The following is a 7,941-nucleotide window of genomic DNA, read 5'->3' as shown; positions in this document are numbered from 1 at the left end:
CAGTCATGTTTCTGGTAATGTCAATATAATACTGATTGTAACACTGCGTATATGTTTTGGTTATGTCAGTATAGTACTGATTAAAGCGGTGCAGATTTGTTTTTGGTTAAGCTGGTATAGTACTGATTGCAGTGCTTCAGATATGTCTAGTTATGTTATTTACAGTATTAATACCAATGCTGTGGACAGTACAGAACTGATCTCAGCACTGCAAACGTTTCTCTTTATGTCCATTCCATACCGTTTGCAGTTTTGCTGCATGTCTCTTGTTACATAACAATTCTTCTAAATCCCTCTTTGCACATTCCTGGTTGTGTAAATTTGGTAATGATTTTGTCTGATTTTAGAGAGCATTCAAAGCCTATGCTCTGGAAAGGTGTTTAGAATTTCAACATTTTTATAAGATGATGTACTTTCAAAGATGCACCCTAGGCAAAGAGATAACACATTTCACTTAGGTTTCCCAAGGCTGGCCATGTCTGGTTTACATCCCTTATAGTATTTTGTGAACTGTTCACTTGTTCCAAGTTTTGCATGAAGGGCTGTGGGGTCATCTGTGGTTTAAAGGAAGAAATAAATGTATTCCCGTGTTTATGCTTTTGGAAACACCTGACCTGTTCACCTCACAGAAGAGAATGGTAGTCCTATGCTTCCTTCAGCCAAGCTCCTTATCTGCTGGAGCTCATTAAACATTCATCCTGCTTGAGCGTCAAATTCCATTGAATCGGTCTTGTAATACATTTCTGGTTCCAAAACTTTACTCAAGTATTTCTGAAAATATCAAAATTTACAGACAAGTGACAGACCAAGTGAGTTGCTATCCACTATGAGCATCTCTCTGGACAAAAAAAAAACACATTTTCAATTAGTATCTAGTATTCGCCAGCATCTGCTGGACTGTGATATGTTTGTGGTCTTAGATGGACATTGGGATTCTAAAATTGCTTTCCAATATCTGAACCCAGAAGATCCACCTTCACCAACAAGAGGCAAGCAGATTTAAAAACTAAGGGGAGAATGTATTTTATACAGGGAATTTTTAGGTTCTCTAATAATAGTAGAGAGTTTAGAGGATGGTGGAAAGCTTAGATTTTTATGTGATGATTTTTTGAAACCAGTTCTGAAAACAGTGGGGTATCAAAAAAGCATGGGCGACCATGACTAAAATATGTTTCCTTTCTAGAAAAAAAACTACCACAGTCCAAAAACTGTAGAAAAAAGTCTGTATTACTGAATTACTTATTAATAAAATATTGTTTTAACCTGATTTTATCATTTGATGCTTCTCAGTGCTGTTATCTTCTGCAGCCTTTTCTACATGTGCTTCAGCAACAGCTGCATGGTATTTCTCAGGGTTCCATTCCCAATGGTCACAACATCGGACCATGCCTGTGTATTGTGTGTAAACTTACTACTTGCAGTCTCAAAAGCCATTGTGACAGGGGGACAAAGTAGGAACACATTTGGAAGACAAAGAAAGAAGGTTGTTACCTTAAAATCCTTTGTGTCTAGAATCACCAGGTAGTTTTTTAATAAAAGCTATGATTAGGAAAAGGATTGCAATGTGACGTTATAGCACATAAAAGAACAGAAGTTTTAGTAATTGGATTTTTCTGATGAATTAAATTTATCTAACACTTTCTTTTCACATACCTTGTACAATTTTATGCTCTGACTTGGGAGGCTGCAAAATCTCTGACCTGAATGATTATCAATGTACTCCTAATGTTTCATAATTCTACTACAATGTTTCTCACCCAGGGATTCTTCAGAAGTTACTAGGGGTTCCTTGAGCAATGTGGTGTTTGTTCCTCTTAGGTTGGTTTAACAGATACCAATGATCTTTTTGGTTATCTGTAAGGGTGACATAGAAGGCATTCTTCCCACTGACCACCACACTAATGCACTGTGAGCAGTGCATATAGTAAATATAGCAGAGATTCCCTGTAAACCTAAAGTTATTTCAAGGGTTCCTCCATGTAAAAAGGTTGAAAACCACTAATCTATCATACATACTGAAAATGAAAAGTTGCAAATATTCTCCCAATTTTGCCAAAGTTTAGGGGTCAATTCAAGTTAGGATTCCCCACTTAGTACTAAAAACTTTTTTTGCACAGAATGTTTCCAGATGGAAGTTTTATCTGGTATATAGAAATTACTACCACAACTCCTGTATTTTTCCTTAAATCAAACAAGCTCAGTAAAATTGAGTGGGGCAATGCTTGTTCCACAGAAAGCAAATATAAATCATGCTGTCAGCACATTTGCCAATTTTACAGACAGAAGACTCTCCCAAGAGCAAGTGGTAATCAATGGACAGTTGTACAACATTGTACTGCATTCAGTACAAAGTATTCTGCTGTATTCCTTAACAACAGGTAATATAAACATCCACCTGGCCCTCAGATTTCAGAATGGAGGTAATCTAGGAAAACAAATAATATTAGGAATATGTCTACTATCTACTTAGGTAGGCTCAAAGTTTGACTTCTCACTTACTACTTACTGGGGGATTTCCTAAAACTTCCTGAGCCTCTAAGGGTACATGGAGAGGAAAATTATAACCCAGTAGGGTTTTTGACTATACCATATTCTATTCAAAACTAAAACACTTTTGGTATATTCACACATTTTCAGTTGATAAAGATGGATTATTGTATAACATATACTGCAGTACCACTTTGTAGCAAGGTGTGTCCTATAAGTTTGCTTTAAAGGATGAGCCGATATGGACTTCAGAAACTCTACTAGCAAGGTGATTTTTTTTTAGGAAAATTTTTAGCCAATCATGGAAAAGTAATTCAAGAATATTACACTGTCTGACCATAAACAAAGTCCTCAAGACTGTTGGAAGCAGAGTTATGATTCAGGGTTGCTTGAGTTGGTCAGGTCTAGGTTCAGCAATGATGTTGATGTGCTGGAGAACAGTAAAACTCTTCCATCATCAATACAAATGAATGTACAGAAATAAATGTTGTGATATTCCATAAGTTTATAGAAACACTACAATGGTGAATGTGTGTAGTAATCAAAAATAAAGGCAGCCTAATGAAATATTAGTGTGTGTGATTTTTTTGGCCAGGCAGTATATATGGATTGCCATTGCTAACCCCCTAAGAATACTAGTTGGCTGTTCTCCGATACCATTTTCTAGTTGCAGATCTAGTACTAGCAATACAGATAGAGAGCTAACATTTTTTACCGAAGTCTTCCATGAAAATCTGTATATTTTATTGAGGATAGTTTTCCTGTAAGTCACCTGAAACACTTTCTCTCACTACTGTTGGATACCGGTTAAATGTAGCACTGTTGTAATTTCAATTTAAAAGCTCACTTCCTATTCTGAATAGCAGACATTAATTGAAATAATTATCAGGGTAAACTAAGCCCTGGCATTAGACTTTAATGAAGATGTATAAAAAATAAACAGTTTGATTTCTAAGTAAAAATTGATGACATTTTCAGTAAACTGCCAAAGGCAATCAAGGCAATTTGTAGCGCTTCCAGTTTATGGTCATAATATTTTATTCAGTGTTTGTGCGGAAATTCCTCCCCCCACCTGTGTAATTAACCTGCCGATGACACTGCTAGCTGCACTTTGGCTGACTCAGGATTCTGCTGTTTGTTTTATTTAAGGCTTGGGCGTCATTTTCACAGCAATTGCTTAATTTGCCTTGTTAATTCTGGATAAACAAATACGGTGCCATTTTCATTCAATCACTGTGAGTGTCTAGCTGTAAAATCATTTTAGTAATTAAATTCTGGCGGGTATAGCACGTCAGGTCGTTCGCTTTCAAAGCATACTTGTGGTGAGGATTGAACATCAGAATGCGCTTTCTATTGGCGCCTACATTATTGGAATACATTGGAGGGGAGCGCAGGGACTTGGCAGTAGCTGAACATTATACAGTCCTATGATTTGTGAAAATCAAGCACAGAAATGAAAAGGATTGCTCTCGTTAGTCAGCTTTTCATGGAGTTTAATTGAGCGTTTGGTTTTCCCATGACTGTGTAAAAGGTACAACGTGTATATACAACACTCAATAAAAACAGGCATTATATGTTTTCACAAAAAATAAAAGTGATACATTGAGACTAATTTAGAAGGTAAATACAAGATGCACAGAGGGTGAGTTTTTGATGGCTGAATGGGTGAATGTCTCTTTACACATTTTATGATTTATACATCTTATTCAGCCCCTCATTTACAACCTGTTCATTGGACATTGAGTGAACAGCAAGCCTTTGGTAAGGTGCCTCCCTGCTCTTTAACATCTGTAAATTACCTCAACTCATCCTCAACCCCAACCACAAGTGTGATGTATGTTATGTGAGATATAGCAATCACCCCCACACAGCCACATAAGGTGAGAAGTGAGCAGAGGTTAAATAAGGCAAGAAGGGTGCAGGGGTAAAAAATGCAGAGGTGTGCAGAACTGAATAGTGCAAGAAGGGTACAGGAGTGAGAAATACAAAGCTGAACAGTGCAAGAGAGGTGCAAAGCAACCCACACAGCCACAGGATGGAACTCAGGGGCAGGGGGTACCTGGGGGCCAGTAGAAGTAAATACAAGAGGGTACAAGAGGAAGTGAGAGGTGCAAAGCTGCACAGTGCAAGAGGTATAAAGAAGTGAACAGAGCTCAATAATAAATGTGGGATAAAGAGGTTAGTAGCACAGAGCTGAGAAGTTAGACAGGGGGTGACTGGTAAAAGGCTGGGTGCATAGCAAGAGGTCCTGCATTGTATGTCAGTACAGCTCCATATTCTGAAATGGTGAAGCAAAACGCAGGCTGCAGAATGAGCAAGGAATACAGTAAATATTGTACTTAAATTGATATTGACATTATCAACATCGAATGACTTTGCTCATCATTGGTATTTTCATCTGGTTCTTTTCCAGGTTTGGGATTTTCAGCCACCCTAATTGTCCAGGCCACAATGATGCTAGTCCAGATCATGTGCAGCTCAATGTATTTCTACAGGAAATTGCAAAAAGACAGCTAAGTTTTTTGTTTTTTTTTATTGCATAATAAATACTTGCCGCTTTTGCAAAAAATAAAAAAGTTCAACTGGAGACAATGATTTTTAGGTTTACTTCTACTTTAATTTTATTTTGTTGGTGGTGGCAGGGTGGGCGGGTAGGTGGGTATGCATTTTAAGGATTATATTTCACAGTAACCTGAAGTGTAGATTTAAAAGACACTATATGAAGGTACTGTTCCTGGATTTCGCCTCGTTATAGTAATCAGATACATCTGTATTTGAATGGAGAAAGGGATGGACAACACTAGAATATATTTAGGTATGCTGCATGTAAACATGCTAACAAGGAACTTTCAAATCCGGGGGATTCATTCAATTCCGTCAGCTCTGAGGGAATGCTGGAATACTGAGCTGCACATGTACAAGTATGTTTTATTGCATAAAAACCCTTCCTGCTTACAGTCTTGTAAGGTGGCTTTAGTTACGCTTAAAAAAAAAAAAAAGATGGAGCTTTTTCAGGTGAATAGAAACTTAAACATAACTGTTTGTAGCGTGCATATTTGAAAGGCGACCTCTGCAAGTCTCCCAGCCTCCTCACTTGAATTCCTTCAGGGTTAGTGGTTTGGCTAGGTATCTGTATACTTCTGTATATCTAAAGTAATGCTCACTCAGGCAGGGAATTGTTCAACACATCTCATTATTTTACCTAATTAAAATGCAAGAAATAAGCAGACATTAAGCTTTTAAAAGCAAAAGTCTATCTTGTTTTCTGGTAATAAATATGCTTAGTTAATGTATTGCCAAAGGCAGTTGATTATGTGTCCGTGCCTAATCATTCATCATCTTTCCCATCACTGGACATCAATCTATCCCTAACAGACCATCCTGACTTTTTCAAGTGTGCATGGCAAGACAAAAGGACCCTTATCTATTAAATTCACCTTAAAGTGAGTTTAAACCCAACAACTTCACTTATTGCACTGTGGAGGTATATAATACATGCAGCTTCTGCATCTTCCTGAAATGCTCCCCAGCTCCTCCTACATAAGACATTTTGTGCTGTAAGTTGCTTTTTCTTCTACTTTTTAGCTTTTCAAACTAACTTCAAGACAATGCTATAAGAAGTACACTGGAACAGAAGCTATAGTGATCCTTCAATGCCTCTCTAGAAACACTGGTGCTGACACCATAAACCACAATGACCACACTATGTTTTATCCCGGAATACTTGTTTAAACTAGTTGTACTGAAATACTGGAGCAAAGAGTATTTAAAGGAAATGATGTGTCATACAAACATTCAGTTCATCATTTTATTCTTTACAATCAGATATGCATGATGGTTGAACATTGTCAATTCCAGCCGGGAAATGATTCCAAAGAACTGTCTATCTATTGATGCATATTTTCTCAATAATTAGTTCAATGTTTTTCTGTTAGTTGGAAGACCTATTAAGTATATACTTTTTATACTGCTTGTCTTCCCATTGTTCGAACTGTATGCCAGCATTACATTAGCAATACATTAGGATGGCAATAGCTTCAGAGGGAATAAAACAGTCTACACCTAATATTGCAGTATGCATCACAGGTATACATTATTATTATTATTATTTTGTGTTTTGTTTTGTGTAAAGTGCTGACATATTATGCAGTGCTTTAAAAAGTTCATAGTCATGTCACTAACTGTCCCTACCAAAGTCATGTCAATACCACAGTAAAAGGCAAATTTTTAATGAAGCCAATCAACCAACCTGCACATTTTTTGAATGTGGGAGGAAACTGAAATGCCCAGAGAAAACCCTTGGTGGTGGAATGCAGGGTTATATAGTCCTTTAAACCAGCGGTCGCCAACTGATGGTCCATGAGAAAACTATGGTGGTCTGCAGCTCTGGTCGGTGCTCCCCCGAGCAGGGTCAGGAGATGGACCCTGCTGGGGGGACGCAGCGGTCAGAGCGGCGGACCATCTCCCGATTTGGATTGCAGGCTCAGCGAAGTAGGCAGGTTGTGTCTCTGCACTCAACTCACCCACTGTCCCATCGCAGGCTCGGACCTACGATGGGAGAGTGGGCGGGTTCTGGCATTATAACGTCACGAAAGGGAAAGTTTTATCCTTTTTGAGTTACACCCGGCTACCCACGCATGTGAGGTCTGAAGCCAGTAAAGTTAGTGGTCTGCCGGTCCGAAAAATGGCGACCACTGCTTTAAACAGTGATGTCACAGTTCATGAATATAGCCTCACTGTTACAAACCTTGTATGTATCCCAGAAGTTAATTATAGATGCTTTCATTTGTGCTTACATATTTAAAAATCAGTTGGCAATGATGTCAACAAACAGTCCCTACGTAGATGTAAATTTAAGGCTATCCTAACACTCTGGGAAACATGAATAGAACAATCTGCCATTGCAGAGATACAGCAAACACATCACAACATAAATGGTCTTCTGACCAGCAGATCCAAATAAATTATTTCTGTATCTAGATCCACAGAAAGCAATGTTTTTATTAGGATTGTAAGGCAAAAATTTAACTTTTTGAGTAAAAAAATAGAAGTTTTGGTTGAATCATAAAAAAAAAGTCTTGTAAAGTCCCTTGGCTTCCAGTTCCTTTCTTGTTTCCTTTCCATTGCACTACCAGAAAAGCATTTTTATGTTTATCCCTACAAATTCCTGATCGCATATCTCAGAGCATGTTGCTCTAATTATTATCTTTCATTTATAATTTGTTTATTATTGTGTTATGGTAGTATATCCATATTCTTTTTATGCTAGGACAAACTATTGTAAAATATTTCTTTCTAAATAAAAACAGTTCAGTGACCCAGAAATAAATGCAAACTTTGTCCTTAAAGTAAATATTGTGTTTATTAAATGTGAAGACTTTTTATACATCTATAGATATAAAGAATAATAAAAACAGAACTCTAATAATAATAAGTGTGTTGTTAACAAGAGAC

Source organism: Pyxicephalus adspersus, chromosome 5, assembly GCF_032062135.1.
Source record: "Pyxicephalus adspersus chromosome 5, UCB_Pads_2.0, whole genome shotgun sequence".
Lineage (NCBI taxonomy): Eukaryota > Metazoa > Chordata > Amphibia > Anura > Pyxicephalidae > Pyxicephalus > Pyxicephalus adspersus.
Note: the sequence above shows the minus strand (reverse complement) of the source record.